The sequence below is a fragment of the Hemicordylus capensis genome, chromosome 4 (assembly GCF_027244095.1).
Source record: "Hemicordylus capensis ecotype Gifberg chromosome 4, rHemCap1.1.pri, whole genome shotgun sequence".
Lineage (NCBI taxonomy): Eukaryota > Metazoa > Chordata > Lepidosauria > Squamata > Cordylidae > Hemicordylus > Hemicordylus capensis.
The window spans coordinates 67,341,280-67,368,449 of NC_069660.1; the positions used below are offsets into that span (position 1 = coordinate 67,341,280).

The window sequence follows — 27,170 nt, forward strand, 5'->3', positions numbered from 1 at the left end:
TGATAACTGGTTGAAAGACAGGAAACAGAGGGTAGGGATAAATGGAGAGTTTTCACAATGGAGGGAAGTAAGAAGTGGGGTCCCCCAGGGATCTGTACTGGGACCGGTGCTTTTTAATTTATTTATAAATGATCTAGAAGCAGGGGTAAGCAGCGAGGTGGCCAGATTTGCAGATGATACCAAACTCTTTTGGGTAGTGAAATCCAAAACAGATTGTGAGGCGCTCCAAAAGGATCTCTCCAAACTGGGTGAGTGAGCGACAAATTGGCAAATGCGGTTCAGTGTTGGCAAGTGTAAAGTGATGCACATTGGGATGAAAAACCCCAACTTCAAGTAATTAATAATAATAATAATAATAATAATAATAATAATAATAATAAAGGCTAGCAGACCAGAGAAGATTCATAATAAGAAATAAAGTATTCACAGGAGTTGAGCTGGAAGAACTGCAAAGAGCAACACAGGCTCAAGATATGGAAGAAGAATTACCACCAACTGAAGCAGTTGCTCAGGCGCAGGTGGAGGAGGTGTTGGAAATAGAGGATGCCACTGTTGCTGAACTGTTTTAAATAAAAACCAGGCAACCTCCCCTTTGCCTTCACCTCAAAAACCAAAATGCCATTTAACAGAAAAGCAACAAGAACTAAAGCAAAAAATAACTGAGCACATGAACCACACAACCACCAGGGTTCAACTTCCAGCTCTAAAAACAGTTGCCAAAAAACAACTTGCTCAGGCATTAAAAGATGTCAATGCTGCACTTGCAGAAATAACAACCAATAATTTGCAAGAAACAAACCAACTAATGTACAGTGCAGCAACAATAACAACACAAGAGCTCAGATATAAGATCAATGGACCTGTCAAAAAAAGAAAGTAGTACATCACCTAAATGGAAGATTAGATTAGAAAACAAAATCTCCAGGCTTAGATCAGATGCTAGTAAATTGAAAGATATGAAAGACAAGAAGCTGAAGAATGAAAACACCAAACAGTATCTGATCCAAAAATACCACCTAGATTAAAGGAAAATTAGAGAAGTCCTGGAAATAATAAAGCAGCAAATAACAGCAGTGTCAAAGAAGATTAGCAGATATGAAGCCAGAACTACACAACACAGGCAGAATCGTTTCTACCAAAGCATAGAAGGAGAAACTGCAAGAAACCTAGAAACACCAAATAAAGAAGAAACAGTGCAATTCTGGGGGAAATGATGGGACAATCCAATAGATTATAATAAAAAAGCAGGCTGGATGAAAGAGGTCAAAAAATGTAACCAACAAATGCAAGATCTAATAATAACACCAGAATTAATAAGTGGAAGAGCAAAGAAAATTAAAAATTGGACTGCTCCAGGTGACGATGAACTGCATGGCTTTTGGCTTAAACACCTAACAAGTCTTCATAAACAACTATCAAAACAGTTCAATCACATTTTGCAAGGAGGTGATATTGAACAATGGCTAACAACTGGGAAAACTCATCTCATCATGAAAGACCCAGCAAAAGGTGCAGTTCCAAGTAATTATAGACCGATAACCTGCCTGCCAACCATGTTCAAATTATTAACTGGAATAATAGCAGATGAAGTCATGCAACACTTATTAACTAACTAACAGCTTCCAGTTGAACAGAAAGGAAATTGCCCGAACACCAGAGGCACAAAAGACCAGCTGCTGATTGACAAAATGATTTTAGAAAATTGCAAGAGAAGAAAAACAAATCTAAGTGTTGTATGGATTGACTACAAGAAAGCCTTCGATTCATTGCCTCACACATGGATACTAAAATGTTTAGAAACAACTGGTGTCAGCAAAAACATTCAGATATTTATTTAAAAAGCAATGAGCATGTGGAGTACACAGTTAACAATCAATGGCAAGACACTTGGACAGGTTAGCATTAGAAGAGGCATTTTCCAAGGGGACTCACTATCCCCTCTGTTGTTTGTAATTGCCATGACCCCACTTTCACAAATACTAAACAAAACAGGCCTCGGATACCAAACATCTAAAACATCAAGTCAAATCAACCATCTGCTGTACATGGACGATGTGAAGTTGTATGGAAAGTCCCAGTCAGAAATCGAATCACTGCTAAACACTGTCCGTATATTCAGTAGCAATATAGCAATGGTGTTTGGACTAGACAAGTGTGCTGCATTAATAATGAACAGAGGGAAAATAACAAAAACAGAAGGAATAGAACTGCCCAATGGAAGCAAGATCAAGAACCTGGAAGAGAAAGAACCTTACAAATACTTGGGCATTCTCCAAGCTGATAACATCGCACACACTGAAGTTAAAAGAAAAATTGGAAGTGAATACATCAGGAGAGTTAGAAAAATCCTCAAGTCCAAACTCAATGGTGGGAACACCATACAAGCCATAAACACCTGGGCTATACCTGTTATCAGAAACACTGCAGGAATAATAGACAGGACCCAGGCAGAGCTAGAGACGCTAGATCGTAAGACCAGGAAAATCATGACCATCAATCATGCTCTGCATCCCCACAGTGATGTCAATAGGCTATACCTCCCTCGCAGCTCAGGTGGAAGAGGAATGCTGCAAGTCCATCAAACAGTCGAGGAGGAGAAAAGAGGCCTTGAAGAATATATAAAGGACAGTGAAGAAGATGCACTTCAAATGGTCAATAATGCGAAACTATTCAACACCAATGAAACAAAGCAGCCCTACAAGAAAGAACAAGTCAAGAACCGAGCAGAAAAATGGAAAAACAAGCCCCTGCATGGTCAATATTTGCACAATATAAGTGGAAAATCAGACATCACCAAGACCTGGCAATGGCTTAAGAATGGCAACTTGAAGAAAGAAACAGAGGGTTTAATACTGGCTGCACAAGAACAGGCACTAAGAACAAATGCAATAAGAGCAAAAGTCGAAAAATCCACCACAAACAGCAAGTGCCGCCTTTGTAAAGAAGCAGATGAAACAGTGGACCACCTAATCAGCTGTTGTAAAAAGATCGCACAGACTGACTACAAACAAAGGCATGACAAAGTAGCAGGGATGATACACTGGAACATCTGCAAAAAAATACAAGCTACCTGTAGCCAAACATTGGTGGGACCATAAAATTGAAAAAGTTGAAGAAAATGAAGATGTAAAAATATTATGGGACTTCCGACTACAAACAGACAAACATCTGCCACACAATACACCAGATATAACTGTAGTCGAGAAGAAAGAAAAACAAGTCAAAATAATCGACATAGCAATACCAGGGGATAGCAGAATAGAAGAAAAAAAAATAGAAAAAATCACCAAATACAAAGATCTACAAATTGAAATGGAAAGGCTGTGGCAGAAAAAGACCAAAATAATCCCAGTGGTAATTGGCGCCCTGGGTGCAGTTCCAAAAGACCTTGAAGAGCACCTCAACACCGTAGGGGCCACATAAATCACCATCAGCCAATTACAAAAAGCAGCTTTACTGGGAACAGCCTATATTCTGCGACGGTATCTATAACAATTGACAATAAAATTCTGGCATCCCAGGTCCTTGGGAAGGACTCGATGTCTGGATAAAACAAACCAGTCAGTAACACCTGTCTGACTGTGTAAACAAGAAAGAAGATAATACGCTGATGGGATCTGAGCTGTCGGTGACTGACCAGGAGAGGGATCTTGGGGTCATGGTGGACAGCTCGTTGAAAGTGTCGACTCAATGTGCGGCAGCTGTGAAAAAGGCCAATTCCATGCTAGGGATCATTAGGAAGGGGATTGAAAATAAAATGGCTAATATTATAATGCTCTTATACAAAACTATGGTGCAACCACACTTGGAGTACTGCGTACAATTCTGGTCACCACATCTAAAAAAGGACATTGTAGAAGTGGAAAAGGTGCAGAAGAGGGCAACTAAGATAATCAGGGGCCTAGAGCACCTTTCTTTTGAGGCAAGACTACAGCACCTGGGGCTTTTTAGTTTAGAAAAAAGATGACTGCGGGGAGACATGATAGAGGTCTGTAAAATCATGCATGGTGTGGAGAAAGTGGATAGAGAGAAATTCTTCTCCCTCTCACATAACACTAGACCCAGTGGTCATCCCATGATATTGATTGCCAGGAAATCGTGGACCAACAAATGGAAGTACTTTTTTCACACAACGCATAATCAACTTGTGGAATTCTTTGCCACAAGATGTGGTGACAGCCAACAACCTGGATGGCTTTAAGAGGGGTTTGGATAACTTCATGGAGGAGAGGTCTATCAATGGCTACTAGTCGCAAGGCTCTAGGCCACCTCCAGCCTCAGAGGCACGATGCCTCTGAGTACCAGATGCAGAGGAGTAACAGCAGGAGAGAGGGCATGCCTTCAACTCCTGCCTGTGGCTTCCAGCGGCATCTGGTGGGCCACTGTGCGAAACAGGATGCTGGACTAGATGGGCCTTGGGCCTGATCCAACAGGGCTGTTCTTATGTAACAATCATTTTGTAATCTCATTTATAGCCAATCAGTTGAGGGGTTCTCAAAGCAGAGGAACCAGGACAGCAGGCGGACTGCATTATATGGCCACTAACAGAAAGATCCCCTATACATAGAAGGCACAGGAAGGTTTATTCTAAGCTTTGTTTCTTATGCAACAAAGCTTAGATTCCTGCCTGCAACCTTTGAGAAGCCACTGACAGTCTGTGTAGACAACAATGAGCTAGATGGACCAATGGTCTGACTCAGTATATGGCAGCTTCCTGTGTTCCTAACCCCTAGTAAGTGGATGCTCGTGGATGGAGTGGACTGCACAAGTGACAGGTGCAGCCCACTCCATCCACGAACATCCCCTTATTTCAGAATTTTCTAAACAGAAAGAAAGATGGAAGGGGAAATTTGGGGGGGTAATTACTTATACAGCAGAGTATTTTAGGAGCTCACTCACTCCCGTTACAGCAGAAGTTAACAGAGTCTCAAGGGCAACAGCTTGTAAATGATAAGCATGGAGATTCATGTAAGGCTAAAAACTAATCTACTTTATTCAGGTCTAAACTAATCTTCTTTATTCAGAAGAAGAAGGAAGTCACTCTCAGGAAGTTCCTGAGTACATTCTATCAATAGAGGGGCCACAGAGGCAGAGATAAACAGTAAAGAAAAGGAGACCCTAACTAACTATCTATACTCCCAATGCCCCGAGTGGCCATTAGGGTTACTGGTGCAAAAGGTTGATGTCATCTCGAGCTGGATTTCCAACAAAAATTAGAATGAATAGAAAAAGATATGGGGAGAGAGAAAAAGCAAAGAGAAGGAAGGGGGGGGGGGAGAGAGAGAGAGAGAGAGGAGGAAGCAATAAAAATGGAGGTGCCTTGCAGAGAATGCAAGGGAATGCTCTAATTACCTCTCCCCCCTTTAAAACCTTTTTATTTCAGTGAAAGATAACAGCATTGCCTGATAATAGAATATGATAAGGAGCATATATAAAACTAAAGAAAAGAAATAGGAAAAACAAAAACCCCTTGATCCTGAATAATATCCTTTTTGTAAAAAGTTATGAAGACTGAAAGGGGAAAGTATTCATTTTCTGTTTTTCTCATTTATTTATTTTAAAGTCTTCCCAGAATGCTTCTAGCTCGCTCGGTCTCTCTGAGCATCATACTTTTATAGGTGTCTCTCTGACCACCACGTAGCCAATGGTTCAATATAGGTCTTTCCTATCATCATGGACTTTTGAATAAAGTAGATTAGTTTAATCTGCAAGCAGCTGACACATGATCACAAAAATGAAGTTAAGGGAGTGTTTTCCCAGACTAATAATAATAATGATAAAGATAATAATAATGACAATATATTATATACTGCTCTTCAACCAAAGTTCTCAAAGCGGTTTACATAGAAAAATAAATAACACATAAATAAGATGGTCAGAAATAAGATTGTTGAGAAATAAATAAGAAATAAATAAGATGGTTGTACAGATCTTCTTGCACTGCCTGTGATAGCAGGAAGAAAACTGAGGCATCAAGAAGAATTCTCACCATGACTGGACAGGGTTACAAAAAGCAGAAAACGGAGAATTAAACAGGGACATTTGGCAAATATAAATTTAGTTGGGAGTTAACACTCGGCCTAATAAAGAGCAGCATGAAAGCTGCTGTTTGCCATGGGAAGCATCAATCCCAGGAAATTAAAACTCGGAGGCCATATGCTGAAATAAAACCCATACACACAGACAAGAGCTGGCAGTCGCCACTGAGAACCTGGCTTGGCTAATGCAAGTAATTCCAAATCTCAGGTAGTAATTCCACACAGAGGCACTTGGGGGCAGGCACGATACACACCATCTTGTCCCCTGTATGTTTCCCCCCAGCAAAAAGTCAACCTTTTAAATTCTCCTCCTAGCACCAGATAAAGGAGGACAGTGACACAGGAATAAGGGGAACTGAGGCGAGGGATGGCATGTGCAACCTAACGTACTAGCGCAGCAGATGGAGAGCAGAGCCAATGGCTGCACAGCCCATTCCTCCATCCATTCTAGCTCTCACAACCTTAAGTTGCAGCTTTTAACTACCTCCTTGCTCAAAGGGAACATGATGATGCTCAGTGTGAGTGGAAAGGAAGACCCTGCTGACAGTTAGATGGCCCTGGCCTGGGCCCTGGCCCTGACAGAGAGAGCTGCTGAGAGGTACGTTGCTGCTTCTTCCACAGGCCGCAGTTGGAAAGCAATTGCCTTTAGGATGCAAATTAATCTCCAAGGTTTCATTTTTCAGTAGGGGGATATCTGGCTATCTGGCTCCATCTAAAATGATTAATCCCATTTCTTCCACTCAGTAGCTCATAATGCCTAGCATTTTTTAATGTTCTTTGTCGAAGCCAGGTGTGGAGGTTGAGCAGACACCAAAAACCTTTGGGATACAGCGGGTGAATACCCGTTGGGGCTGATAGTTGTAGGGAAAGGTTGGCTGGCATGACATACAGTGCTTTTACTGAAAGTTACAAGGGGTGTTCATGTTCTTTAGCAGAGTGCTCTTTCTGGGTTTATGCTCGGCATGAATTGCTACAAAGAATTGCATTGACATGTTGTTGGGCATGTATGGACATGTTCTGAGCAGAGGCGGATTTGTGGACAAGAGAGCATCTCTTTAGAAACAGGGCTAGAGTGAAGTTCCCATTATGAAGTAAATGTGTCCTCATGTGAATTCACCCTAAAGGCCTGTACTTCAACAAGCAGCTGCTTCAGATCCCCCCAACACAGAAAAGGGTCAGCTCTGTGTGTCTGAATGTGATGAGGGTTCAGTTGGAATGGGGTATTTTCATTCCCAGTGTGTGGAGCTCAGCAGAAATTCATTCTAGGACATGAGGGTGCATATCCTATTTCTTTACACTTGCAGGAAGAAGTCTGGCAAAGGGCAGAGTGTTGGATGTTCCTCACTGTTGGAGAGTGAGGCAATTGCTCTATAGAAATTACTGCTCATCTGCTTGTCAGATTTTAGCTGAGCAAAAATGATGGTTAAGGAAGTCATCCCTTAATATTGTCACATGACTTGTTTACAGGGTGGTGACTCCCAAGACCCAGAGGGAACCAACTAATCTGGACTGCTTCCACACTTGACCATTTTTCTACCCATTCCCATTCTTGGTTCACTTACTGTTTATGGGGAAACTACCAGGTTGTAATCTTTGGGCTTCAGTGTTTTCAGTGTTGTCCTCCTCTGTTTATTCAGATCTGTTTTGTAGTTATTTTTTGTGCTATAAAATGCAACTGTTCAGCATAGATAGGCAAAGGACTACTGAAATGCTGAAGGGAAACGGTTCTCTTAAACTGAAAGCTTCCTTTGCAGGTTCAGCCAGTTTTATTGCTTTCAGTCAGTGCAGCTGGGGGAATAGGTGTTGCATTGCTGATTAATTGCCTGTTAATTAGTCAGATTTTTTCTACTCAAATAGTGATGTTAAATCACTATATTTTCATCTCAATTTTTCTCCCTTTCTTCCTCTTACAGTGAAATAGCATTATTTTTCTGTAATGGCAGAAAGAGAGAGAGAGAGAGAATATGAATGCCCACCTCCCTAAGAGACAGGAACTAACTACCATATTTTGCACACCGTGGTAATTTGGGCGCCTGGACCGCCCAGCTGTGAGGCCCCTGTGATGGGCTTGTGACGATCTCTAAACTGCGCAGGCATGCCTCGCAGTTTGTTAAAGACACTGGCCTGAACGGACGGAACCAGCGTTGCTCCAGTCTCTCTGCCACCAGGGAAGCGGGGGAGAAGGGAGAAGGACTGCTCCACTCCCTTCTGCAGCCACCCCTCGGCCGTGGTAAGGATAATAATTTAAAAAACACCCCAAACAGTTGAGGTTTGGCAGGGCAGGTGTGGGGTGCCTGCTGGAGGCCCCCGGCCCCAGCCATTTGGAGGTATCTCCAGACCTTGGAGGACCGGACCGGGTCCCCAAGGTCTGGGGGTTCATGCGCCTCTGTTTGTACATATTCCTTGCTGGGGGGTGGGTAAAGGTAAAGTTGCACCATCGAGTCAGTGTCGTCTTCTGGTGACCACAAAACCATGTGGTTTTCTTTGGTGGAATACAGGAGTGGTTTCCTATTGCCATCTCCCACACAGTATGAGATGATGCCTTTCTGCATCTTCCTATATCGCTGCTGATCTTGTGGTAGCAAGCATTAATTGTCCCCTTTGCTAAGCAGGGTCTGCCATGGTTTGCATTTGAATGGGAGACTACATGTGTGAGCACTGCAAGATCTTCCCCTCAGGGGATGGGACTGCTTTGGAAAGAGCATCTGAATGCTTACATGCAGAAGGTTCCAAGTTCCCTCCCTGGCATCTCCAAGAGTGGCTCTCTCTCAAGGAGAGAAACTCCTGCCTGCAGCCTGAGAAGCCACTGCCAGTCTGTATAGACAATACTGAGCTGGATGGACCAAGGGTCTGACTCGGTAGAAGGCAGCTTCCTATGTTCCTGGGTGGGTGGGTGGGCAGGAAGCCCCGACCCTTCTGTGCTAAACACCATCTCTAAGGGGCCTTCATCGCTCTGCAATGCTGGCCCCAAGATGCCCCAGAGTGAGAAGAGCAGGCCAGTCAGCGGTCCAACAGCAGCAGGTCCCATGAGGAGGGCAGTTGAGGTGACTCTTAGCAGGAGGTGACAGGACAGTGCGGGCAAAACACAGGTGTGGGCGATGTAAGGTTTTTTAAAAACATATGCGCTCATTTCCCTGGGGGTTATACTTGGGTGTGGGTTATACCTGTCCATGGAATATATACTGAAATAAATATATACAGTGAATAAGAGGCAATTAAATAGCAATTCAGCACTAGCCCCTAGACCAGGGATTCTCAACGTGTGGGTCCCCAGATGTAATTGGACTTCAACTCCCATAATTCCCAACCAAAGACCACTGGGGCTGGGGATTATGGGAGTTGAAGTCCAATAACATCTGGGGACCCACATGTTGAGAAACCCTGCCCTAGACCTTTGCAAAAATTAAGCTTTGAAGGATCAAAGCCTGATCATCTGTACATTGCCCCTTATCCATGGGGAAATGGCTGCTCCCAGTGCCTACCTGGGGGCAGAGCAGTCCAGTGGCATTCTTACCCGTGGACTTTGGGGCCGAAGTCCAGGGCCTCCACACTCGACCCTCCGGCCCCCCAAATCCTCTTTAGTCTGTCCCGGCTGGTGTGGTCACTGCTGACCTGCACTGCGCCAGGTGGCCGAGTGTGATTATGACCTGTGCCAGGTGCTTTAGAGACAGAGGGGGGAGTGGGGCAAGAAATATGTGGGATGGGCATATGTTAAGTTGTGTGTTGAGATGTTGCTGCTGCAGCATATTTATGTAAATATATCTGTTTTATATTCTTACATTCTTGTGAGATCAGTTGCTGTTTGTGACCTCAAGAACCCATGGGTTAAAAATACTGTGTTTGTCACGGGCTGTGTGTATAGGGGGAAGATGCTTAACTTGCAGTGGAGGGGAGGGGGCCTCCAGAAGGGGGTGCTCCAAAGGCCTTTAGGTCCAGGCTCCAAAATCACTTCAGTGTCTCTGTGGAGCAGTCCTGTGCAAAGTGCTGGGGAGGGCTGTTAAAAGAATTTGGAGCTGTGGGAAGCCCCAGTGATGTCATAGAAGGTATGCCGTAGGGCATATGGGGAGTGCTGGGAAATGCAGTCTTCCCCAGCACTTTCCCCATAGAGTTTCTGTACAAGCCTATCCCCCCCTCCCCGCCGCCCCCACCCACTGTGCTGACTAGGAAAATAAGACAAGATGATGTTGCAAAGGACACATTCAATTAGCATGAGAAAGCACCTTTGGTGAATGAAACTTTCTTGTGAACAGCCATTACAGAAGGAAACATCGCCATGGAGAAGGCCACTGGTGGATAATATAGCACTATATTAAGTGCTGAGAGGAACCTCTTTTTAAATTCCACTTCCAAATAATGGTGGAAAATGGTAATGCTGCAGCAGTACTAAAGGGCACTAGCATGGAAACAATCTTGCATAATTTTATTTTAGAAAGCTAGAGATGTTGTTCTTTCTTCACTATGGCCTGGTTCACACAATCATTCAATTCTAAGTTTAATATGGGTTAGGATGGTTTTGTGAACCCACACCAAGGTGGTTTATGGCCCAAAATGAATCTGAGATTCTCACCTTGGCATGGGTTCAAACAATCATGCTAATGTCAGTAACCCACATTAAACTTGTGGGTTTAAATCATTCAAATATTTGAATGATTGTGTGAACCAGGCCTATATTTCTTTTTCATTCTTCTTAGATTAGACATGAGGCTAGTTCACATGGCCATTAAAATCAGGGTAGAAGTGGGCTACCCTGATTTGTATGATTGTCAGAAGCCACACAAATCCCTCCAGCCCAGGTTTCTCAAAGCAGGGTAACCCAGCTTTTCTACCCTGCTTTCAACCAAAAGTGGAGGAGAGGAAAGCTCTCCTACCTTTTACCCAGTTGAATGGTGGCCTGCTGGCCCTCCCCTACAGGATAGCCATACAGATCTGCAGCCACATCAGCTGTCAGTAAGGGATGTGTTCCCCTACAAAGCACATTTATGATTCTGAAGCTGCAGCAGCTTTGGCAGTGCTGGGTCCACCTCTTGTTCCTTCATGGCCAATGGGAGGGTAGCCGCCAATATCACGAAGCTTTCTGGCACTGTAAAGTATACTGGAAAGGCAAAGGCAACTTTGGAAGACTTTCCATAGAAGGGCAGGGTTTGCAGCCGCCAGGTTTACTAATGAATGCAGTGGCTTCTTTGATCATCTGTTTCCTGGGTTTGTGGATCAGAACTAGAGTTGCCATATTCTGGCTCTCCAAATCTGGGCACCTTAATTTGCATATTATATAAATTGGTTTGCGAATAATTTACATATTGTGCAAATTAGCAGATGCCACTTTCCAGTTGACTTGTATTTGCTCTGGATATCTACCAACAATAGTTGGGGAAGATATCTTTGCCTGACCATTTTCCTTGACATATCAACAACACCAATAGAACAACAAAAAATAAAAATGCACAGCTTTTCAGTTAAGACTGCAATTCTGTACATACTTATTTTAGAGAAGATCTGGTGGAAACCAACAGTGCTTACTTCTAAGTAAGCATGCATAGAATGTAAAGCCAAAGTCCTTAAACATTACAATAAACAGCCTGGTAGGCAGGCAGTGATTTACATAAAAAACAAGCTATCCTCTCAACTGCCTGACAGAGAGCCCCTGCTGATAAAAAAAAAATAAAGGCAACATTCCTCAGGTGATTACTGTACTTGTGAAACTCTCCCAACTAGCCTCCTGCCTTACTCCAAGTCCAGTGGTTGAGCAGAATAGTGACCACATGTTTTGCTCCATAACTCCACTTATACAAGGGCTAGAGCGTAGCTTTTTTGTTTTAAGGAAAGCTGAAATCCAGGGGAATCCAGGTGAGCTAAGCAATCCAGGTGACATGCTTAAATTCCAGGTACTGCCCGGAAAGTCCGGGGAGATGGCCATGCTAATCAGAGCAGAGGTTCTGCTTGTATGCTGCTACTGGGGTAGGAGCTCTCCTGCTCATCCACCCACTCCCAAATGGAGGTGTGAACAAGCAAGCCTATGGTGTGTGACACAGGCTGCATGCCTATGGACACTTACTTGGAAGCAAGTCCCATCAGACACAGAGAGATTTAGAAGCAAGTTAGATTCCATGGTGATGGATGCTTTCAGGTTACTGCAACTTCCTTAGAATACAAATATCTGTCAGAATAACCCCCACACATGTTTACTCATAACTAAATATGCATAGAATTGTGCTGACTCTGACTTTTAAATTTGGGATGTTTCAGTAATCTGATAGATTCAGTTATTGACCCAGATGTTGTCATTCTGGTAGTGCAGACAGTTAATCCAAAAACTCCTTTAGCTCCAATTCTATTCAATTTGTTTTTCAAAAGTAGATCTCCCTCCCTCCCCTTTGGAAAGGAAGAATAGACTTTTGGGACAGGGAACTATCTTATGATATGTATTTTTCCATGTAAACCGCTTTGAGCACTTGTGTTGAAAAGTAGTATATGTTGTCATCATCATAGTAGTGGTTAGATGTGGAAACTCTTAGACAAGTTAGTTTGAGCTTTAAGGATAGTTATGCAACACATTCAAATACGTTTTAGAAGGTGCATCCAAATATATATCCCATGGAAACCAATGGAGTAAAAAGACAAGGTCCACATTTACATGTGTATCAAACTGCACATTGTCTTGAAAGCAAAAGAGTGGCTAAGCATCTGCATTTGGAATGCTAATTCCAATGTACATTTTAACGTTATCTGATTTATGGTGATGCTTTTCTACCCATGATGTATGACAAGTTCATAAATGTAAGATGGATTGTGTTGCTTTTAGGAATCTTGAGAATAGCCCTGCTGGATCAGGCCCAAGGCCCATACAGTCCAGCATCTTGTCTCACACAGTGGCCCACTAGATGCCTCTGGGAAGCTCACAGGCAAGAGGTGAGGGCATGCCTTCTGTCTTGCTGTTGCTCCTTGCAACTGGTATTCAGAGTCATCTTGTCTCTGAGGCTGGATGAAGTGACAGACATTATTATGCTGTGAATATCATCATATTTAATGTTTATGTTTACAGTGTTTAAATAGTTGTGTTTGTAAACTGCCCTGAAAGATTTCTGTCCTATAAAATAAACTATGTGTAATTGTGCTAGATTCTGCACTTGAAAGTTAGATCCCATGAGCTGATACTTTCAGTTGTGAAGTTTTCCAGATTCTTTTTGAGAAAAGTTAAGGCAGTATTTTCAAATTTGGTCCCCTGATATTGTTGCACTAAAATCACCATCATTCCCAGCCACAATGCCCCAAAGCTGGGCATTATAGGACCTTTAGTCCATCAGCATCTGGGGACTAAATTCTGGGAACCCCTGAGTTAAGGCTGTTTTTCAGCATGCATTAAATTGTCCCTATCAGGATCAAACTACACATGAAGTTAAGTCCATATTTTGGTCTTATGCTTGTTTACTCAAATAGCAGCTGTGGCAAGACTTGATCAAGATTAGGACCATGGCACATGAGGGAAGGATATCTAATCCTTTCTCATCATGCCATCCTTTCCCATCATGCCATAATCCTGATTAAATTCATGCCTCCTGAAGTACTTTTAAACCTGGGAGGGAAGCATCAAGTGGAATGGTGGAAAACAAAATGTCACTTTGTTTAGAACAGCAGAGTACTTTGGGCACATTTTATTAGCGGAGATGTCCCAAGACATTTTGGTGCATGAGGCAGAAAATCCAAATGGCAGCCCCTCCTCATGGCAGTAAAAACATAACAACATAACTATATTAAATAATGGGCAATTTCCTTCCCTTTAATAGTATCCTACCCACCTGCCTGCACTGATTTCTGCTGCTTGTTTGGGGGCAGAGGAGTGAGTGAATAAGGCTTCATCTTTAAACAATAGAGGCCTTTTAAAATAAGTTTGAAATAATTAATTCAAGCTATAGGACCATAATATACTATGACTGAATTGTCTGACACTTTGCTGTCAAGTTCCAGTCTGGTGGGTGGAGATGGGAAGCAAACGGAGAGGGAAATATTTGGCGGGGAGCACCCACTACCCCTCAGAGTCATCCCTGCTCCAGAATTTCAATCTGGCTCCCCAGAGTTGAAAGCTTGTCCTCTACCTGTCAGGTTGCTGTGCCACAGGGGTATCTCTTTGCCTCCCTGTGCCCACCTAGCACCAGAAGCAAATGAGACTTTTCTCCTGGCGTGTGACAGGAAGAGAATGAAGAATGTCCCAGCTTTCAGCATCGTGTGACACTACCAGCAGTTCTGGCATGAGGGACACCGTCCCTGGTTAATCAGCATTTAATTAAAGGACATGCTGACATTTGGAAATCAGAAACACATCTCCTGTGTAGGCTGCCTCTCCCTCTCCCTGTCTTCTACTTGCCTTCTCCCCGAATCGCTTGCTGACATTTTGCCAGACTGCCATGCATTTCTCTGCTTCTCCTTTTAAAAAAATTTATTTTAAAAATAAACAGAGAAGGAGAAGAAAAGTCACTGCTGCTCCTTTGAGAGTGGATGTTGTGAGGGCCTAGATTCTGACAGTCAATGGAGGGACAGCTCATTGCTTTTCGTAGTGTGTCAAGACAAGGAATGAGCAGACAGAGTCTAATTACTCCTTATTGTTAGCAATGCTAACAATTCCTTATAGGCCTTGTCTAGACGAGGGTGTACAGGGCTGCTGTCAGCCTCTGCTAACATTTGTTGGAAGTATCGGGTAGTTAGTGCATGTTTCCCAATATTTCAAGTGTCTAAAGCACAGTAATTCCCTTTGTACTCCTGGACTGCAGTTATATGATAGTGAGTAAATCTCACTTAAATGTCTCCAACCGTGCATATGCATTTATTCTACTTTTTCCTAATTAGGAGTAACTATTTCCCCTGCTGGTAAGGTCAAGACAACCACGTGAAAGTCAGGTGTGCTTGTGGTGTCTGATATATAGGGCAGGTTCAGACATGTTTGTTTGTTTGTTTAACATATTTCTATATGGCCCAAAACTTGAGTCTATGGGCAATTTACAGTTAAGATAATTTAAACTTTAAAATCAAACAAACAAAATCATTTAAACATTAAAATTGTTTACATTAAAACCATTTAAAACCCAACATCAAAAGTATTAAACTATAAATCTAATTAAAAGCCTGGGTGAATAAATATGTCTTCAGTGCCTTTTTAAAAGTTGCCAGAGCTGGGGAGGCTCTTATTTAAACAGGGAGCACATTCCAAAGCCCAGGGGCGGCAATGGAGAGGGCCTGTCCCCGGGTAGCTGCCAGACGAGCTGGTGGCAACCACAGATGAACTCCTCCAGAAGATCTTAACGGGCGATGGGGCTCATGGTGAAGAAGACAGTCTCTTAAATACCCAGGCCCTAAGCTGTTAGGGCTTTATAGAGAATAACCAGCACATTGTATTTTGCCTGGAAACATATCAGCAGCCAGTGTAGCTTTTTCAACACAGGAGTAATATGGTCTCACCTAGATAACCCAGAGACCAACCTGGCTGCACATTTTGTACCAACTGCAGTTTCTGAACTACGTGCAAAGGCAGCCCCACATAAAGTGCATTGCAGTAGTCCAGACTGGAGGTTATCATCACAGAATCATGATTTATTTTAATTAAGATTGATTTAACAAACCTGGATTGGCAGCACTGATGGTCATGAAATCTTGTGTTTTGGCACCTTGTGGTATGTTTGGGTCCTGGTTCTTCTCCTTACCTCCCATGATCTAGGCTTTCCTTGTTCTATGTGAGAGCCCAGTGAGAGCCCAGGCTATCGAAACAAACAAACATTAAGCCACATCTGCGAGTTCAGATGTCATGCAAGAACCTAGGTAGAACAAACAAACCAATTTCTAGCCTCAGGTTCAGGTCATGGTTTGACTGTCTGAAATAAACCATGGTTTATTGATTGGCATGGGTTCAGACACACAAACTAACTACAGTTAGATTAAATAGGTTCATCCACATGATGTCTGAACTAGAATTGCCATCTCCCCCCAAATTCTGGGTTTCATCCAGATTTTAAGCATCTCACCCAGCTTGCTTCGCCCACCCAGATTCTCCCAGAGTTCAGATTTCATTTAAAACAAAGGGCTAAGCTCTTGCCCTTGTAGAAGCGGAGTTATGGAGCAAAACTGTGCAGTCACTATTCTGCTCAGAAATTATTTTCCAGCCAATTTAGATAGTATTTAAATTAGGCACCTCGATTTGGAAAGCCAGAATATGGCAACCCTAGTCTGAACCTACCCATACTGTCAAGAAGCTCAGGGTCAAACTACACCATAAGCTTGTGAACAACAGCTGGGTAGGTGAGGCATCCAGCCAGGTGTAAGTGTTTTTAGTTAATCCATTTTAGTTTTTAGTTAATCCATTCATTGCTCCAGGCCAGCTTTTGAATGGGGCTTTAGTTACTTGTATTCCAGTCCAGGGCTAACAAACAGCCTGCAGCTTGAACACTGAAGGCAAGCTGCACTTGCCTCTCTCTACATAATATGGGGAAATGACTTGCTTATCAAGTCAGAGGTTGCCGGTTCGAATCCCTGCTGCTGTTTCCCAGACTATGGGAAACACCTATATCAGGCAGCAGCGATATAGGGAGATGCTGAAAGGCATCATCTCATACTGCGCAGGAAGAGGCAATGGTAAACCCCTCCTGTCTTCTACCAAAGACAACCACAGGGCTCTGTGGTCGCCAGAAGTCGACACCAACTTGACAGCACACTTTACCTTTACATAATATCTATCTCATTAAACCGTTCATATTCCTGATTCAAATCCATTGTCTTGCCCTAACATACCACAAATCTCCTCTGGATTCTACACAAGTCTCCAAGCCCTGTGTGCACTCTTGAGAAAAGGCCGTGTGCCAGCAAAAATTGAGACAGAAGGAGAGGGAAGTGAACAAGTGCTAGCCTTGATCTGGGTAGGATGGCAACAGCCCACCTCCTGTACCCAGGACTATCAAGGGTGGAGGAAAAACCCTTCCCACACCATCCTACCCAGTTCATGGCTAGTACACAATCACTTTCTTTCCTTTCCTCCTGCCTCAAGTTTTGCCAATACATGACCATTTCTCGGGGGTGCTTGTGGGCCTTGCAGCCTGGTTGGATACACCTCCTAGCCAACTGTCAGTTGTGAAAACAAGCCCATTATATGCAGACCGAGCGGTATATAAATATGATAGATAGATAGATAGATAGATAGATAGATAGATAGATAGATAGATAGATAGATAATAAATGCACAATTTGGCCTTATGTGTTCCGGTTTTTAAGAATAAATAGCAGTTGCAGAGGCCCAATCAGGACTGCTACTGCGGCATGTGGGAAAGAGCTATTAAAACCTTTTCCTGACATATCATGGACTGTGCCTTGCAGCTGCTGTTAGCTCCAGAAAGGAAGCTTCAACCGACAGCAACAGAAGTTTCCCTTCTGGGTTAATAGCAACTTAGAAGCCCAGCAGAGAGGAAGAGGGAGAGTCCATCCACTTTCCACCTGGTGCTGCCTGGAGTGAGAGACCAGGTGGTTGCTGGGGTTCCTCCTGCTGTTGCCTACCTGCTTCTGCTTCCCCTGTGGGGCTGCAGCCTCAGGTTAACATCTGTGGGAAGTGTAGGCAGGACTGGGACCAGCCCCTGAGTGACTCAGCTGTTCCTCGGGTCACCTGCTCAGTTTATAGGACGGCTCCTTGTGGCGGTGGGCCTGTCATCGGCAGGGTCGCCCCTTTGGGGGAGCCACTCCGGGGGAGAAGGAGGGTGAGGGCTACTGTTTAATCAGCTTTAAGCTGTTTTGGACTTGGGTTGAAGTTGTTGTAAGGTGCTTGGGTTCATCTGGAGATGGGGGGACAGGGGGCTCCTTTATTGACTATGGGACAACTATCATGGTGGTGGTGGGGAATAGGTCAGTAGGCCATTCCATGGGAAGGGTAGTCAGAAATTTAATAGCTGTCTACCCCTCTGGCTGTCCTGCCAGCTTTTTGACTTCAGGGAGCACTGCCAACAACCCACATAGCCTTACCTTGCTCCTCTGAAATGCCAGGTCAGTCCAAAATAAACCTGAACTCATCTATGATTTGATCATGGATAAAGGGGCCGACCTGGTATGTATTACCAAGACTTGGTTGGGGGAGGCTAGTGGTCCAGTCTGGTCCCAGCTTCTTCCTCCAGGATATTCTGTAGAGCAGCAGGTGAGGGGACGTGGGTGGGAGGTGGAGTGGCTGTGGTCTATGAAGATAACATCTCCCTTACCAGGGTCCCTGTTAGGGTATCAGGCCATATTGAATGTGTGTACTTGAGTTTGGGGACCAGAGATAGATTGGGACTTCTGTTGGTGTACCGATCGCCCCGCTGCCCAGCGGAATCCCTTACTGAGCTCACGGACTTGGTTGCGGAACTCACATTGGAGTCTCCCAGACTCTTGGTGCTGGGCGACTTCAATGTTCATTTCGGGACCAATCTGTCCGGGGTAGCTCAGGAGTTCATAGCGGCCATGACAGCTATGGGCCTATCCCAAGCGGTCTCTGGACCAATGCATATTGCAAGTCACACACTTGATTTGGTCTTTTACTCTGATCAGGGTGGTGTTCCTTGGGTGGGGACCCCTGTGATTTCCCCATTGTCATGGACAGACCACCATCTGGTTAAGGTTGGACTTACAACCACTTCCCACCTCCGCAGGGGCGAGGGGCCTATTAGAATGGTCCACCCGAAGAGGTTATTTGATCCAGCAAGATTCCAAAAAGCCTTAGAGGGATTCAGTGTTGGCTTTGCCAGTGATCCTGTTGATGCCTTGGTCAAGAATTGGAACAATTTGCTCACCAGGGCAGTAGACACGATTGCTCCCAAGCGTCCCCTCCGACCCGCTTCAAAATTGGCCCCGTGGTATACGGAAGATCTACGGGGGCTGAAGCGGCAAGGTAGGCGACTGAAGCACAAGTGGAGGAAGACTTGACTCAAATCTGACAGATTGCGACATAGAGCACATTTAAAGATCTATGCTCAGGCAATACGTGCGGCAAAGAGACGGTTCTTTTCTGCCTGTATTGCCTCTGCGAGTTCACATCCGGCGGAGTTGTTCAGGGTTGTGAGGGGATTAGTATCTGCCACTGCTCCCATGAACCAGAATTTGGAGTCATCAGTTACCCGCTGTGATGTGTTTAAAGAGTTTTTTGCAGATAAAATCTCTCGGATTCGGGCCAACCTAGATGGAGACTCCACAATTAATTTGATGTCTGAACTGGAGGTGCCCAACAACTCCTCTTATGTGATTCGACTGGATCGGTTTCAGTTTGTGACTCCTGAGGATGTAGACAAGCTGCTTGGAGCGGTGAGGCCTACCTCTTGTTCTCTTGACCCTTGTCCAGCATGGCTTGTTCTATCTACCATAGCAGGGAGGTTGTTGTAGACAGTCTGGTGGAAATCATGAATGCTTCTCTGAGGGAGGACAGGATGCCTCCTTGTCTAAAGGAAGCAATCATTAGACCTCTTCTAAAGAAGCCTGCATTAGATCCCTCAGAGTTGAGCAATTATAGGCCTGTTTCCAACCTCCCATGGCTGGGCAAGGTAATCAAGAGGGTGGTGGCCTCTCAGCTCTTGGAGGAGACTGATTATCTAAACCCATTTCAAACTGGTTTTCTGGCGGGCTATGAGTGGAGACTGCCTTGGTCGGCCTGATGGATGATCTCCAATTGGCAATTGACAGCGGAAGTGTGACTCTGTTGGTCCTTTTGGATCTCTTGGTGGCTTTCGGTACTATCGACCATGGTATCCTTCTGGAATGTCTGAGGGTGTTGGGGTGGGAGGCACTGTTTTACAGTGGTTCCGCTCCTACCTCTTGGATAGATTCCAGATGGTGTCGGCTGGAAATTGTTGCTCTTCGAAATCTGAGCTTAAGTATGGTGTCCCTCAAGGCTCCATACTCTCTCCAATGCTTTTTAACATCAGCATGAAACTGCTGGGAGAGATCATCAGGGGATTTGGAGCTGGGTGTTACCAGTATGCTGATGACACCCAGATTTACTTCTCCATGCCAGCTTCTTCAGGAGTTGGCATATCCTCCCTAAATGCCTGCCTGGAAGCAGTAATGGGCTGGATGAGGGAGAAAAAAAATGAAGCTGAATCCAGGTAAGACGGAGGTACTTGTTGTGCGGGGTCAGAACTCTAGAGACGATTTTGATCTACCTGTTCTAGATGGGGTCACACTTTGCCAAAAGGAACAGGGTTGCAGTCTGGGAGTACTACTGGATCCACACATTTCCCTGGTTTCTCAGGTTGAGGCGGTGGCCAGGGGTGCTTTCTATCAGCTCCAGCTGATATGCTACCTGTGCCCATTTCTTGAGATCAATGACCTCAAAACAGTGGTACATCTGTTGGTGACCTCCATACTAGACTTCTGTAATGCGCTTTACGTGGGGCTGCCTTTGTACGTAGTCCTGAAACTTCAGTTGGTTCAGAATGTGGCAGCCTGGTTGGTCTCTGGGTCATCTGAGGTATCCTGCCGCCCCAAAAGCTTTACCAAACAAACGTGCCAGCGGGGGAAACGTGGCAGGGGGTAAGTACACCCTCCCCCGCCCTTAAAGAGTCCCGCACACCAGTGCCGGACCGCCGGACCGCCCTTATGTCCGGACTGGTTCGAAGGCCTTCAGAATGGCCTGCGGACCGGTCTGGGCTCATCCCTACTCTTTAAAAGGAACACACACACACACACACACACACACACACACACACACAGAGCCAGTCAAAAATTTAGCAAGTGCAGGTTTTCCTGAAGTGAGCTGCTGAATCTCTGCCTGTCATGCACCTTTTAAAGCACAGGAATCCTGCAGGGGGTGGGGGAGTGGCAACTCTATGTGTAGAGATGAAAGTTCACGTGAAGAATGTGCATGTGTGAGTTTATTTCAGTGGCAGGTTCATAATATCTTGGGCTGTTTTATCGTTGTATTCTTGTGCACACAGTTGCCTACATCACTGCTAAGTTGGTTTGGCCAGCAGTTAACCTGCAATTATTCACAAATATCTGAGAATCAGTAGAAACATCAATGAAGATTGAGATGTATCATTTTGAGATGTTCTCATTAAAACAAAGTTTCCCCATGCCACTTCCAGAATCAATTCAAAGTCCGATTAATATTTGGGTACTATCTGGTACCAGCATGCCTCAGAGCCTGCTTTCACCTCTGTGTTCCATCATGACTTTTAATATTCACCAGGAGTGCTTTCATAAGTCTATCATTTATGTGCCCAAGTCAAGAGTGCATGGGGTTGCAGACAAAAGCTGTATAGAAATATTTGTCATATTTGTATTGCCAGTTGTGGTGGTCCCTGAACAGTGGAATTCTTTTAGCAATAGCAATAGCACTTACATTTATATACCGCTCTATAGCCGGAGCTCTCTAAGCAGTTTACAATGATTTTAGCATATTGCCCCCCAACATTCTGGGTACTCATTTTACCGACCTCGGAAAGATGGAAGGCTGAGTCAACCTTGAGCCCCTGGTCAGGATCGAACTTGTAACCTTCTGGTTACAGGGCGGCAGTTTTACCACTGCGCCACCAGGGGCTCTTTTACCCTTGAGAGTCCCAAAGCCTGTGCCTGGGTGCTCTCTGGCAATGGTGCAAGATGTGTTATTCAAACTAGCTTTTGATGGCTATGGATAGAGAATAATTATCATACTAGTACCTTTCCTGTACCCTTGGGGTGGGATAAGGCTATAAGTTAATCAAAATGTAACATACACACATATATGGAGATTAATTGACATAACTAAAGCTGTATTTGGCTTGGCCATGATGGCTGCCATGTGGCAGCTGAGCTGCTCTCATTCCACACTCATTTGCCTTTTCCTTTGCCACGTTTGTCCATTCCGCGTGTCACAAGAGGTGATCAGGTACCAGACAACTGTAAATTGGCCCTGAATCTGCCCACACCCTTTTTGTAGCACACAGAAAACGTGCTGGGAGCCTGCACGGTCTTCAAAGAACTCAATATAAACAAATACAGGAAGTATTTCCTATATTGATGAAGTGTGTGTGTGTGTGTGTGTGTGTGTGTGTGTGTGAAATGAATGGCTGACAAAATGCAGGACTTGAATTGCTGTGGTGGGAAGGGAATAGTTTTGTTTGTATTCATGGCTTTTTTCTTTACATGGGGTAGGAAAGCTAGTTGAACATTTACATGCTTATACTGTATGGGTCTGTTGAGCTTCTGAGGTTGTGTGTGTGTGTGTGTCTATGTACAACCACAAAATGACATCAACAGGCTCCATGGGAGAGTTGTGTCATTCATCACTAGTGATATCAGTAAGCAGAAGTGCCTGTGACACTCACACAACTACATTTCATACAGCAATAAAGGAACCAGAACTGTGGGTTGTATAGGCTGCACAGCCACCTTCTTGCTTGAATGTCAGGTTGATCCTGGGAAAAGGGTACCTTTCTTTCCCCAGGACCCTTCCTACAATTCAGGGATGTACATTCTATCACCCATGCCCAGATTACATCTGCAATCTGGACACGCCCTTTGCTAGATATGTGGTGGTGTGTGAGGGGCTGCAAATACAGTGTTGTGGAATTTCATCTGGGGTCAAGAGCATCCCTATTCCTGAGGTATCTGAAACTCATATTTAATGCTGCTGCAAAATCTAGAATGTAGTCCTTCTAGATTGATGAGCAATATTCAGCAGTCATTAGGTGCTTAAGTCCCATTCAGAACTGCAAGTTTGCTGCCAACTGTTTTTGCAAAATCTCTACCGTGTCTCTGCATTAGGTGCTTCCTGCCTCCCACACCTTCTGCTACTTTTGAAAGCAATCCAGAGTTTCTGTTTATCTTTGAACCCATTCCAGGGATGGTGAAATGCAATCAGCAGAGAGCGATGGGGAAAGGAAAGAGGAAGTCCTCGCCATTCCCTTCTTCTTGGCTGCTCATTTCAGCCTTCTTTCAAGCAGAAATTACTCACATTAATCAAGGGAGAGAGAATGTGTTTGTAGCCCTGTGAATTTGGCGCCTTGGACTCAAATTCCATCAGTAGCAGGAGGAGGACAGAAGTCTCTATCTCTGTCACACATGGCCTAATAAAGCCATTGCCAGAGGAAATTGGATGTGAGAATTCTCCTAAATAAATCTGCCCGTAAAAATGCCAGATCTACATGACAAATGGGGGTTTGTAACAGAAAACAGTGCAGATGTCCAGCATGTCAAATCAATATGGATAACCCTCTCAGTAAGCATCTGCTAAGAAGTGAAGGGGTGTTTTCTAGAGGAAGGGTCTTCTAGTGGGATTCTGGCAGTTTGCAAAAGAAGAAAAAGGCATAGCCAGCCCAACCACACATTATTACTTTTATTCATTCATTCCATTTGTATAGCACCCCATGTCAATGATCCTGGTATACCAGTCTTAAAACCAGCAATTAAAACAACTAAAAACAGTGACAGTTACTGTACAACAAACAGAAACAATTAAATAAAACTGCCAAAGGCCTCATTAAAAATATGCATTTTTAAGGCCTTCTTGAATGCCAACAATGAGGTAACCCATGCATTTCAGGAGGGAGGGCAGCTACAGAGAAGGCCTAACCCCAAGTTGCCCCCAAACGGGTAACTAGAGGCCGACCTCCCCACATGACGTTAATCACATCATTAGCACTAGCATGCTTGCCTTTTCTGGTATAAATTGTATGTGGGAGCATAATCTGGATCATGATCATGATTATGGAAGGGGAGCTTAAATTTTGCCCCTTACAGCTATCCTGATCTGGATCATGCCCCACCCCAAGCATGTGGTTTTTCTATATACTGTTTCCAAAAAAGCTGAAAACATTAGGATCCTTCTGGATGGAGAGCCAGAGTGCCCATGGGCAAGAGGGAGGTATGGCAGACTTGAGGGGGCCTGCAGACTTGAGGTGACCTGCAACATCTTAAGAAGAAAAACCTAAGGGGGCCAAAAAACCACCAACAGCCCCCATGTTAGTCAATGGGAAAGAATGTTCTTGAGCTCAGGCAGTTAAGCAGGTGGACAGAGCTAATGGAACTCAGTGGCAAGGGTGGGGTGGGGGTGGGGGGTTCAGCAAAAAGTGTGGGGAATTTCCCAGCTTGAACAACCCCTTCTGCTTCTAGGGCAGAAAGCTGTTTAATAGTCTCCACAGAAGAAAATGCTGAAAGTCTGTGGCTCCCTCCGCAGTCAGGTAACCCTATTCTGTTTCTTTGCAGGAGTTTCTGGAGTTTGACACAGTTAATAACTTGGTATTATGAAGTATTGCCCTTGCAGGTGACGGTGGGTAAGTTTTGAGGGAATTTACTCACAACTCCACAGCTTTATGGGAACACTCTGGAGGTTCAGATAACCATAGAGCCCTTTCTCACGATCCGTGAGAAAGGGCTAGAGGGTGTGTGGGGAGGAAGGCTTGAAAAGCTTACCTCCTCACAGATGATGGTTGGTCTGGGTCTGGGCGCCAAGATCATGTGTCCAGACGTACAACTGCCTCCTCTAGCAGCACAGTAGATCGGGGGCCAGGACACATCGTCCTGGCCTCCAGAACTCCCACAATGCACTGTGTGAGTGCTCGGTTCATTGTGGGTATCCCCCCAGTGAAGGGCAGGAGCCTTGCAGTCTCCCAGCCCTAGCTTCAAGTAGCTGGTGCTGGCAGACGATTTTTTAAAATGGGGCTAAGGGAACACTCATTTAAGAGAGGCTGGCTGTTTAAGAGGCTCGCCTCTTTGGTGGTTCCTACGATCAGCTGCTGAGCCGCCACTGGTGGTTCCTGCGATCAGCCAAGACTGGGCTTGGCTTTCTTTGCCTGGTTTTGGCTGACCATAAGAACAGCCTCACAGTAAGACTTAACAGAAGAAATGTCCTTTAGCCCACTCTCTAGCAGTTACTCAGAACTGAAAAGGCCTGCTCCTTATCATTCACTCTTGAAACTTTAGGGCTGGATGAAAAGGAGGCGGACTGATGAGCACCCATGCCAAAGAAAACCAAGAAAACAGAATAATTAAAATGTGCATATAAATTAAAACCCAAGTTAGAGGAGGAATTTCTGTCTTTGTTGCTAACATTTCTTTTGCCATCATGGTCAGCCACAGGCTCAGGTAACATTTTACTGTATACACACCAGGGGTATTGTGCATAAGGTTGCCAGCTGGGGACTTTTATAGAGGACATGTGATTATTATGGGGACCAAATGACTTTTTTTTTTTTTTGCATTAGGAGGAATGGAGACTATTTTGGGGACCAAACAACTTTTTTTTGGGGGGGGCATGTGTTGTGGTGTCCAAAATTCTGGGGAGCAGCTAGAAGATTTTGTTGGCTTAGAACCCTTTGCTCTCATGAGCAGCTTTTCTTCCTCTGTCTCCTTCCCCTTCCTACTGGCCATCCAACCAATGGGGAAGCCACATTGGAAATTCTGCTTCAGCGGCAGGTTGCAGAGCCACACGATGCAGGAGCACATAGAGATGGGCCCAGAAGGTGCAGCTTGCTTCCTTCATGTGGTGGCGGTAGTGGTGGCAATAAGAAGTTAGCATTTAGCTAACTGACTTTACTCAATTAGCAGCTACCCCTGCTAAGTAAAAAGGCACCTTTTAAAGCAGTGGATCTCTTCTATTTATTTTGGGGAGAGCAACTGGCCTTATCCAACCCTAGCACAGCATTCCTTCAATGGCTGATGTTGGTGGTACCTTGCATTTCTTTTTAGATTGTGCTCCCTTTGGGGAGCATCTTATTGTTTATCTTTCTTTGAGAACCACTGTGAAACCTTCTGTTGAAAAGCAGTATAGAAATGTTTGTTGTTGTAGAGAGCAGCAAGCGAGTGGGAGACCATATATGCACACCACTGTGCCAGCATGCAAAGAGGCTGGCTTGGTAGCTAGCTGGCTGCCCTGCCTCGAGCCAAGAGGTAAAGTTGTTGGTCTGGCTGGGGAGAGCAAGCTGGGTGACCCATGGGGGAGGAGGACAGAGGAGTGTCTGTGTGTGTGTGTGGGGGGGGATGTAACCCTAACCAGGAGATGAATTTTCAGTTAAGAAGCAGGGGCCTTGAGAACTCTGCACCTAGACAACAGACTGAGCAGACATACAGCACACCTGGCCATCAGCTTCACAGTAGTGAACTGCACTTAACCTCGCATTATCCAATTTTTATCAAAATATGCATATAATACCAATAAACATATGCAAATTTTATGCAAAGTGGAGAATTTTTGGTGAAAAGCGTCTTCTACTTCCACTTTTTTGGTGATGGCTATCGACTTTTTTCACCATCTGGGCCAGTGTTTCCTCTGACAGGGAATCCCAGATGTTGCTGACTACAACTTCCATAATCCCCAAACAAAAGCCATTGCAGCTGTGGATTCTGGGAGTTGTAGTCAGCAGCAACTGGGAATCCCTGTTAGGGAAACACTGATCTGGACCTGTCAGCCCTAATCGTGTAACATTTTGTTGCGGGTTCACACTTGTACAAGAAAAAAAAAGCTTTCTTTGAAGCCAATGAAATTTGAATGAGTGCAATTACTTGAGTTGCCTCCAGCCTCAGAGGCACGATGCTTCTTGATACCAGTTGCAGGGGAGCAACAGCAGGAGAGAGGGCATGCACATACCTCTTGCCTGTGGGCTCCCCAGAAACATCTGGTGGCCACTGTGTGAAACAAGATGCTGGACTAGATAGGTCATAGGCTTGATCCAGCAGGGCTGTTCTTATGTGTGTAATGAAGAAGAAAAAAAGATTTGCTGGCATTGTTCCTAGGTTAGGCAACAGGATATCAGTGGTAAGAACACAAAGCTGGCTAGCTCTTCCTCCTCAGGATCCAAGTCCTGGCTGTCACTCAAAAGTTGGGGCAATGACACATCCATGGATTAAGACCTTTTGGGGTATATAGAAGTGCTGTTCACAAGTTATACCTCATCCGCCATGCTAAGATTGCCCACCCCTGCAGTCTGTGTTAACCTGTTCTAGGCTGATCCCGGCCTCCACCGAGGCAGGAAACCAGATATGACATAGACTTTGGACAGCTCTGAGGGGAAAGGGGTCAGGATCTTGGTTAGCTCTGAACAGAAATCCACAGGAGCTGGGTCTAGCAACAGAGATGGGATGATATTGCAGTAACTGTTTGGAGCAGACTGCCATTTTTTTATGGCTCCCAGTCCAGATAGAGTGAATTGCACTGGGCTCTTCTATTGG

The 27,170-nt window shown here is 44.6% G+C and overlaps 1 protein-coding gene across 1 annotated transcript in view; it reads left to right on the forward strand.

Moving 5' to 3' along the window:
* Window positions 1-6,404: 6,404 nt before the first annotated feature.
* BLACAT1 (BLACAT1 overlapping LEMD1 locus) overlaps window positions 6,405-27,170 on the forward strand; it is a 129,696-nt gene continuing 108,930 nt past the window's right edge. Inside the window, exon 1 of the mRNA XM_053250532.1 lies at window positions 6,405-6,636. The gene's annotated coding sequence lies outside the window, so the exon portion shown is untranslated. The remainder of the gene's footprint in view (window positions 6,637-27,170) is intronic.